This window comes from Adiantum capillus-veneris, chromosome 3 (assembly GCF_014529385.1).
Source record: "Adiantum capillus-veneris isolate H3 chromosome 3, ASM1452938v2, whole genome shotgun sequence".
Taxonomy (NCBI): domain Eukaryota; kingdom Viridiplantae; phylum Streptophyta; class Polypodiopsida; order Polypodiales; family Pteridaceae; genus Adiantum; species Adiantum capillus-veneris.
In genome coordinates, this window is record NC_140933.1 from 98567479 (window position 1) to 98577667 (window position 10189).

The window sequence follows — 10189 nt, forward strand, 5'->3', positions numbered from 1 at the left end:
ATGCGCGTGCCTCTCCATGACACAGAACCCTTTGAGGATTTGCAAACATTTCAGATGGGAACTTGTCGAGTCGTGGTTCGTCTAGGAACCAAGGAATTTATTCAGTTTCTTCTTCCGCGCTTCAGAGTTGCCATATGGTCTTCAATGCAAAGGCAAAACTTGTCGCCACTAGTTACAATAGTTTGCGGTGTATGCGGCGCTCACACGTCAGATTTTTCCTTTTTGTATAATCAAAGAAAATGTGTTACCGTTGAGGGCCACTACCACCCTAAAAAACCACATTTACCTCTTTTGTACAAACCGTTTAGCCACATTGGTGTACCCTTTGATGCAACTAATACGCTACTAATTGATGATACTCCTGAAAAGGGAGAACTAAATCCACCGGGAACAACTATCTCACCACCTTCTTTCGAGGGGCATTCCTTTGATTTTTACCTTGAAGATATTCTGATTCCATACTTACAGAAATTGTATCTCAGTCCATTGTTCACGGACGAGTTTGTACTTTCTAATGAATTAAGATGACTCTTCTATCATGTCTTTGTCTTGTCTAACATTGAGAGAGAGAGAGAGAGAGAGAGAGAGAGAGAGAGAGAGAGAGAGAGAGAGAGAGAGAGAGAGAGATTTGACATGCTAAAGAAATGTATTTCAAGCACACTTATATTCACAGGGCACAATTGACAAATGAGCTCAAAAAACTTCATGTATTGAAGTCATTTGTATACACTTGGGTTCACAAGAATCTCTGTTACATTGACACTATTTCAACCCGACCATCCAACTCTTTGCACAAAATATCTTTTTCCCTTCGCCGCATCAGCTTACGACCAGCTAGGAAAAAGGAAAAATCTGATAGGTCCTTGTTCATTGACTCTTTAATTATGTCATGTCGCAACTGCAGAAGACTGCATAGCTCCCTTATTGTAACCACCAACATTAGGCCATGCTATTTATCAATCACTTCCACATCCACAACAGGATTATCTTCCAAAACTGCAGAAACCTGGTCCATAGGAATGTACTTACCTTTGAGCAGTTGTGATCGCATATACCAAAATGAGACTAACAGTGATTGGCTTGCAATCATGTAGTTGACAACTAGAGTATCAAGCGCGACCTCGCACCGTAAGCCAATCTCTTCCTTTACATACCATCCTCTGTCAAGAAGTTTGTCATAGGATGACTGCTAAAATGATTTGCACATGAACATAGTTTTCGTAACACGGATATTGTAGCTATGAAACAACTCTATGAAGAGTGCATCAGAACAGAAGTTTGCAATTCTAACTAGTTTGGTGGGAATAGAGCTACGTAGAGACCTCTGTATATCCTTGTAGAGCTTACTTTGCATTGCCTCCACCATTGTTTCCTCGGGAACTGGCCAGTCCACAATGTTCCAATCGGTTGGTAGAGGCAGTTTCACCAACATGCCATTCTTATTCCCTGAGCTGAGTTGGTAGAAGTGGTCATAGAAAAATATTCCTTCATCAGCCATGCTTTTGCTGCTCCATTCTGAATACTGTAGAGAACCAATGTGGGCATGAACAACAAGGAAGAGGCCTATTATGCACTCCATAGGCTCCCATTGCTCATAAGAAGAGGGATAAACATCTGCAATATATATATAACAAGAGTTAAACTAAGAGTAGTGAGCTATGAAGAATGGAGACATTGCTCATAAGAAGAGGGATAAACGTTGCAAAATATATAAGAAAAGTTATAATGAGAGTATCAATAAGTGAAATGACAAATCAAATGAAGTTCAGATGACAAGAGTACTTACAATTGCAACGTGGTTGATGTATATCTGATACATTTCCACCGGTTGCTATCATGTCTGGATGGGTAAACACATGCTGAACAAGAACTTCCTTTACAGATCTTTTGCCGATTTCAACTATGAAATCCAACACTCCGGCCTTCCATGCTGAGCGGTAAACATTGATACCACTAGACCTCTTGGGTCTTCTTGGTTGCATGAGGACCCATGAACCTTTGTTTATCCTTTGTCCAACCCATTGGTTCTCTGCATTTATTGAAGTTGATATTGTAATTGAGGATATGCTACTACTTGTCCTTCTAGGCAAAGTGCAACTGTTGGTTTTTGGTGTGAGAGACAATAAACACCTAGAGCTTCTTGGGCGAGAAGACGTGGAAGCCATAGCTCTCAGAGAAAAGATTTAGTGGAGGGAGATTCACTTTGAAAGCATTCTAATGGAGGGAAAGTGTTTTAGAATTCCAATATCTGGTGCGGGCTTAATGGTCACCCTCCAGTACGTTAATGACCATAAGAGAATATCAGTAGTGGGACCACTGGCAAGCACCTAACAGTTCGGTAAAAGCAAGGAAGTTATGATGCCACAATCCTAGATTCGTGAAAGCTTTTAGGCTATTTTCCTATTTTTTGAGTCTTTCTATGTACTTTCCTACGTAACGTAGCCCTCCTGCTCATTGGACGCACTCTATTTTTCTCTCTCTTCATATGGCCCTCCAAATGACCTCCGAAATTTCCTAATGCATACACACTCAACCGTAGCTGTGAAGACTGCCTTGTACTCAGCCTCACAACTCGAAGTGGCCACAGTAGGTTGCTTCTTGCTCAACCATGATATACATGAACTGCCAAGCATGAAACAAAGACCACTTGTGGACACTCGTGTGTCAAAACAACCAGCCCAATCTGAGTCCGAAAAAGCATGTAAGTCTGGTGGCAATGATCCCCCCTTGGGATAAAACAAGCCAAGATGTAAAGTGCCACTAAGGTTGCGGAAAATCCTCTTGACAGCCTGCCAATGCTTAGACCCTGGGCTATGCATAAATCTGTTGACCTGTGAGACTGGAAATTGAATATCTGGCCTCGTGTTGCATACATAAATGAGGTAGCCAACATCAGTTTGATAAAGAGTGACATAAGCAGGATCGCCAGCATCATGTAGACTCAACTTCAAACCTGTTTCCATGGAAGTGGCAATCGGTTTGCAATTCTCAAGTCCAAACTTACATAGCAATGTCTTTATGTAAATTTTCTGACACAAGGCAATACCACCATCACACTGCTTAAACTGTATACCCAAGTAATGATGCAACAGCCCCAAATCTTTCATCTTGAAAGTAGCATTCAAATCAGCCTTAAATTCAGAAATATGTCTCTCATTTGGTCCAGTTATCAGCAAATCATCAACATAAAGAACCACAATGAGAAGTACATCACCCTCACGCTTTACATACAATGTGCTTTATGTTGGACTGTTACGAAAGCCTTGTTTGACCAAATGAATGTCAGCTTTCTCATACCAAGCACGAGGAGATTGCTTCAACCCATACAAAGCCTTGTTACATTTGCACACTTTGTCCTCTTGTCCTTTTATGACAAAACCGCGAGGCTGCATTACATAAACTTCCTCAAATATGTCACCATTCAAGAAAGAAGTAACAATGTTTGATTGATGTACATCCCAACCAAAATGAGCTGCCAATGCACATAGAAAACGCACAGTAGTCATACAACAAGTGGGAGAAAAAGTCTCTTCGTAATCAATGCCTTTTTGCTGTGCATAACCCTTTGCAACAAGTCGAGCCTTATGGCGATCGATCTCACCATACGGCTTGCATTTCAACTTGTAAACCCACTTTGTAAAAATGGCCTTTTTGCCAGGAGGCAAATCACATAAAGTCCATGTGTCATTTCTTATAAGTGCATCATATTTTAATTGCATGACAGCCATCCAATTTTTTGAATTCTGTGCTTCATCAAAAGACAGAGGCTCCTCAACATCATGTAAGCTAGACACAGCCAAAGCATAACAATCTGATGCATAAGATGCATGGCGAGAGCCTGAACGAGTACTACTAGACAAAGGTGCATCCAATTTACTGTCACGCAAAGTGTGCACCAGCCATTTTGGCATACCTCTAGCCTGCTCATTTTCAGTCCTTTCCTCATCAAGTACATCATGTACATCTGCATCAGTAATAGGCTGATCTGTAACATTTTCAAAAACCCCCATAGGCTGTACATTTGCCTCATTGGAAATTACAATCGTATTTCCACCACTGAAAAGAGGCAACAAAGTGTCATAAATGTCCTGTGAGCTTACATTACTGTCTCTAGTACATGACAACAAGGGCTGAACAGAATCTTCCACAAACACTACATCCCGTGAAACCAGAATACGTTTTGTTTGCGGATGATACAACCTGTAACCTTTGCTTTCAGCACTATAACCAACAAAAATACATTTGACAGCCTTATCATCCAATTTTTTGCGCTGCACTTGTGGCACCAAAGCATATGCCAAACAGCCAAAAACATGCATGTGCTCAATAGAAGGCTTTCTATCATGCCATGCTTCATATGGAGTAATAGACTGCAAAGCTTTCGTAGGACACCTGTTAAGTACATAAGTGGCACACTGATGGCCTCAAGCCAAAAAGAATGCGGCAAAGCTTGACTTTTGACCATACATCATGCCATTTTCGTTAGTGACCTGTTTTTTCTCTCAGCAACACCATTTTGCTGAGGTGTATAAGGCACTATACATTGGTGTTTTATCCCACGACTAGCCAGAAATGCATTAAATTCATGAGACATATACTCCCCCCCTCAATCGGAACGGAGGGTGCCCATAGTACATTTCGAGACATTTTCAACCATAGCCAGAAATTGTTTGAAGCACATAAAAACTTCGGACTTCGCTCTAAGTGGAAACACCCATGCATGCCTAGAGTAATCATCAATGAAAGTCACGAAGTACAGGTAATTGCCCAAGGACGGGAGTTTGCATGGACCCACAAATATCACTATGCACAAGCTGCAACCTACATGTGGCCCTAACTGAACCATCCTTTGGAAACTTAGAACGCTGCATTTTACCCAGAATATAGCCTTCACAAACATGTTTGACAGGTGCTTCAAGAGGCGGCAAAGAAGCAACCATATCAGATCTCTTCAAACGCAGCAAATTGGAAAAATTCAGATGACCAAAACGTGCATGCCAAAGTTTTGCATCTGAAATAGCCCTTGAATTTGCAACAACATTTGAAAAATTTTGTCCACACTTGTCATACAAAGTGAGCTTATACAGCTCACGGAAAAAAAGGCCAGATGCAACAATTTCATCACCAAAACTGAGATCATGAACTGTACATCTGTCATCCACAAATTTGACTACAAATCCGAGTCTAGGAAGTGCGGATACAGACAAGAGATTCTTCTTGATCCCAGGTACATAAAGTGCATCAACAAGTGTGAAAGGACTGCCATTAGCAGCAGCAGTAAGCACAATCTTTCCAACCCCCTGAACTAGATAAGAGGCATTGTTGGCACAAGTGACAGAATTTTCATGAGGGACAGAATCGAGAGAGGTAAACAATTCACGATGTGAGTCTGCAGCAACTGACAAGCATGCATCATGGACAACGGGATTGTAAGTGCACTCTGCGCTAAAAGCCCATTCTCCAGCAACATCAGCATCACAGTCTCCTTTCACAGAAGACTCAACAATGGCTGCATTTGTAGTGGAACCAACATTTGCATTGGAACCACCCTCTTTCTTCTTAGCCTCTTTGGCCTTCAACTTAGGACACGACTTGATCAAGTGATCATTAGCTTTACAATAATGGCAACACATCTTCTTTTTGCCCTTATCACCATAATTGCCAGACGAAGTGCTGCCAGCAGAAGAATTAGGAACATAAGTTTTGCCACTCGCAATAGAACCATAAGAAGTGGCTGCATTGCTGTTACCACTCTTTCTCTGAGAAGCAGTAAAAGCCTGTTCAACTGCACGTTGTCTAGTCTTGTTTTTTCTAGAAAGTGAATCTTGCAACATCAATGTGCATAATGCATCAAACTTGACAACTTCTGGATTTCCTTGGGTCATAAGTCTCCAAGTACTAGCAAAAGTCTGGTAAGAATCTGGTAAGGCATCAAGAACAGTCTGCACAAGTGAACTGTCTGAAATGACTTCACCTGCAGAAATAAGCTGCTCATTGATATCCTTGACACTAGCAAGTAAAGTGTCCATATCATTTTCCTCATGCATAATCTTCGACTCCAGCTCTTTACACGACAAAGCAATTTTAGCCTCATTGCGACTTGCCTAAAGACCAACCAAGATATCCCAAGCCTGTTTTGTAGATTTCACTGAACGGATGTGAGGAACAATGGTGCGCTTCACAGACAACGCAATCAATGCATGAGCCTGCGCATTCTTAACATCCCAACGAGCTTGTTCTACCGTAGGCAAAACAACTCTCACAGCAGCAAGACCTGCAACATCCTCAACATCGCCTAGATCCTCAGAACTAGGACGTACATCAATGCCCTGCACAATGTTCCAGACGCCCTTTGACACAAGAACATGTTGCATGATTTAAGCCCACATAGGGTAGTTGTCCCCATCCAACCTGTCTTCAACAACAAACATCTTGAACACATATGTGTTGTTGTTGTCAGCCATTGTAAATGCTGCACCTGATGTGAAAGCTGCCCAAAAATAGGAGAAACGGAACGGGAATAGCACGTGCTATATAGCACAAACTGTAGAAGACTATAAGGCACATGTTATGCAGAAAACGGCACTGACAAAAATTTTGCACAAAATGACAAAATAGCCTGTGCAGCACTGCCTGTAGTGGAAACGGAGGCCGAAATGAACCTGTGAACGCTCGCCAAAGCTCACTGAAATCAGAGAAAGTGAGCAGGCATGTACTGGAGCAGCTGGCAACTAAGCCCGGGAGGACGCAACCTGCTCTGATACCAATTGTTGGAATTAGGGTTGCAGAGAAACGCACACAACTTGGAGAAGACGAAGGAAGCTCAAGGCACACAATAGAGAGTGTGTTACTTAGTGTGCAATGGAAAGATAGATAGCCCTAGAGTGATGGGCGTATATACAATGCACGGGGGAAAAAAACTCCTAAAGAGGGAAAAAATGCCCCGGCGGTCCTAGTGTGTTCACACACATCACTACCACATGTATATGGTAACAAAGGTTCTGAGCACTTTGATATGCTCAAATCAGGGTTTGGAGTGCCAAGTCAAACAAAACACATCCTACGTGTAGGATGTCAATATGGCCTATTTGACCCTAGACTTGAGCCACAACTTCCCCTTGATGTCAGTAACTCAGTGCTATGCTTAGATTTTGGTTTGGATTTCAAAAGACCCCAATTTTAGCTATTCCAGCCCTTTTCAGTCAAAAATGCTAAAGTCTGCTTAAAACCCAATTTTCTCACCCAATTGAGATGAAAAATTTCTCAGGCACTCAATAAATCATGCAGATCATGCTCATGCAGCCATCCTATGGTTTTGGTCTTAAAATAATGCCTTGGCACAATTTGGGTAGGATGTCTGGCAATTTCTGTCTATCTGGCCTTATCCTGCCAAGATATGGTCAAATTTCCACTTTCCAGGTGTAAACAGGGTAAAACCTACCTTCTGAACACACTGGTCAACTCAAAATTTCAAAATTCCCACCAGATAAGCCTGTAGACATCCTACGCGTGGGATGTCTCCTGACTTAAAATCTACTTTTTTCCTGACAAAAATGCTCCTGATGCTCTGTAGCTCTATCAGAAACACTCACAGCAACTTTTGAACACTCTTTTGCGTCTTTTACAACCTTGTGATGAATCTAACAGCAAGTATACATGCATGAAGTGCTCTAGATCATAAATCAAGATGTCCTACTTACCCTACTCCCATTCATCATGTGAAATGGTGATATTGGTGTTTTGGTTGCTTCCTGGCCTCTCCGGACTCTCAAGCTCTCCTTCCACCGCTTCTACCACCCCAACTCCTACTCTCTACACCACAACTCAACTAATACCTAAAACTACCTAAGTCTACCTAAGTCTTCCTAAGTCGAAGAATCTAGGCCAGACACACGCTCCCTAGACTCCTCCTAAGACCTAGAGAGTCCTCCACCCTCTGATCCTATCTAAATGTAAATGAGACTTTGGCAAGCCAAAGAATCCCTATCCTCAAGGACTAGTCTCGGTCACCTACCTAGGGTTTTCGTCCCCGGCAGCGGCTCCAATGTTGGCGGATACGCTGCGACGGACGTTAGCACAGCGATAACTCATCTAACAAGATTTGTCAGCTAAGGACGAAGCTCGACCCGCAGGCGCGTGGAAGCAAGCATAGGGTGTCAATCTACACTCGACCAACTCTTGACTAATTTCTACAGAGGTCTCTACCCAATATCTAAGCTATAGCCTTCAAGAGTGCATAAGAGAAGGTTTCCTATAACTCTTCCAAGAGCCAAATACCCATCAAACGATCTCGAAACGCCACAGAACTTGAAGGAGACCCTACTAACACCAATAGGTCGCTCTCCCTAAGGTCCATGAACCAAAATCCCAACCCTAAACACCTGGTGTAAAATCACGTAGGATGTCTGGCCGAAATTTGCAAGTCATTGTTTCCAAAAACTAAAGTGCCTAATGTGTAGATCTACTCAATGCAAACGTATGGATATGCTAAAATGCAAAAACGGATAACATATGCTCACCGAATCACCAGATGAAGCTCGTAGGTCGAGCTCGCAAAACCAGATCGTACACCCGCAATGTAGGTATCGGTGCGTACCTCTCGTCGGGGGCAACACGCTGCACTTCTCCACACTCGATTCCGACCACCAGTGCGCGCGTAGCGTCAAGATGAAGCTCTCAGGGTGAAAGCATGTATAGGTGGCCTGGAAAGTAATGTCAAGGACATTGCTTTTTTGCGCTTAAAAGTGGGTGTTTTAAAACTGCTTCAAATCTCAAAAAGAATATCACTCTCCTAAGGTACGTCAATTAAGTCTCCTAACGTAACGTACCACAATTAATGAGACTAAATGTAATTTACTGCTGAACGCTGGGCCGCTTCTTTCCCGCTTCAACCTGTCTGAGCTTTCTTTGTCTCTGAGATCTCTCTTGGAGCTCTATCTAGCTCCTCTCTGTCTCTCTCTCTCACAGAGCTCTTGCTGAGCTTTCTGTATCGCTCAACCCCCCCCCTCTCTCTCTCTCTCTCTCTTTCTCTCTCTAAGCATGGCTCCTCTTGTGTCTGAGCTCGCGCTCATCTCTCTCTCTCTTAGCACTCTTTCTCTCTCTCTCACGAACTCTATCTCTATAGGTTCCTCTTCTACTTGATGATTCTTGAGGTATGTAAACACTTATTATGCTTTGTTAGTATCTTGCTAATTAGTGCAAGAAGTGCCATGTATTAATTAAAAGTATAGCGTGTAGTTATGATTTGTATTGTATTTCTTGTAGAGCAATCCTTTGAAAGTACTGCAACAATGGAGCACAGTGAAGAACTGTCTATCAGCTCATCGTCATTGAGTAGAGAAGCTCAACTTCAGCGCAGAAAATTAATGAGGGAATATTGGGATGCTCAGAAACGAAAGCAACGTCAGGCAACGATCAACTTTGTGACGGAAAGCAATACAGGGGAGATGGATGAAAGAAAGAAACGAAGGATATGTCAATCTATGGTACAACACTTTGATACCTTAACCGTGGGAATGGATGCAAGTGGTAGGAAGGAAATCTTTGATGAACTTCTTCAACATCCTTGCTTCCTTACTATGCAGAGTAAATCCAAAGAGTTGGAAGCAATTATGCTGAGAAACATCCGCAACACTTTGAATCATGTGAAGGTCCCAAGATCTTCAGACGAGTTTTTTGTGAAGAAATCAGCAATGATGATGTTGGTGAATGGTGAAAGAAAGGAGCAAAACACTGACATGAGCATACCACAAGCTGCCAAGCTTATGGGGATCCACAAAAGAAACTTATATTCAGCCAAACATCACTTAATAGTGTCAAGTGAATCCGATGGTTCGTTCCCTGCATCTGCGTGTCATAGAGATGATGCACGGAGAACTCACATCACTCAAACTGTTAAAGACATAGTCTTTCAATTTTGGACGGATGAGACGAGGGTGTCCCCCAACAAGAAAGATGTTTGCAGTAAGAGACTAGCTAGATGTTCATATGTAAAGCATCCAATCCACCTTCTTGAGGAGCCTCAGGTAATTGATATATATTTTTAGCACTTTTTATTGGTGCTACAACTCATATTCCTGCTACAACATTATGTTTCTATACCACTTTTTATTGGTGCTACAACTCATTACTGCCATAACATTATGTTTCTATACTTCTTTTTATTAGTGCTACAACTTGTTTTGGTGTT

The 10189-nt window shown here is 42.2% G+C and overlaps 1 pseudogene; it reads left to right on the forward strand.

Annotated features, from left to right (window-relative positions):
* The first annotated feature begins 9290 nt into the window (after positions 1-9290).
* LOC147461372 (uncharacterized) lies at positions 9291-9906 on the forward strand (annotated as a pseudogene).
* The last annotated feature ends 283 nt before the right edge of the window (positions 9907-10189 follow it).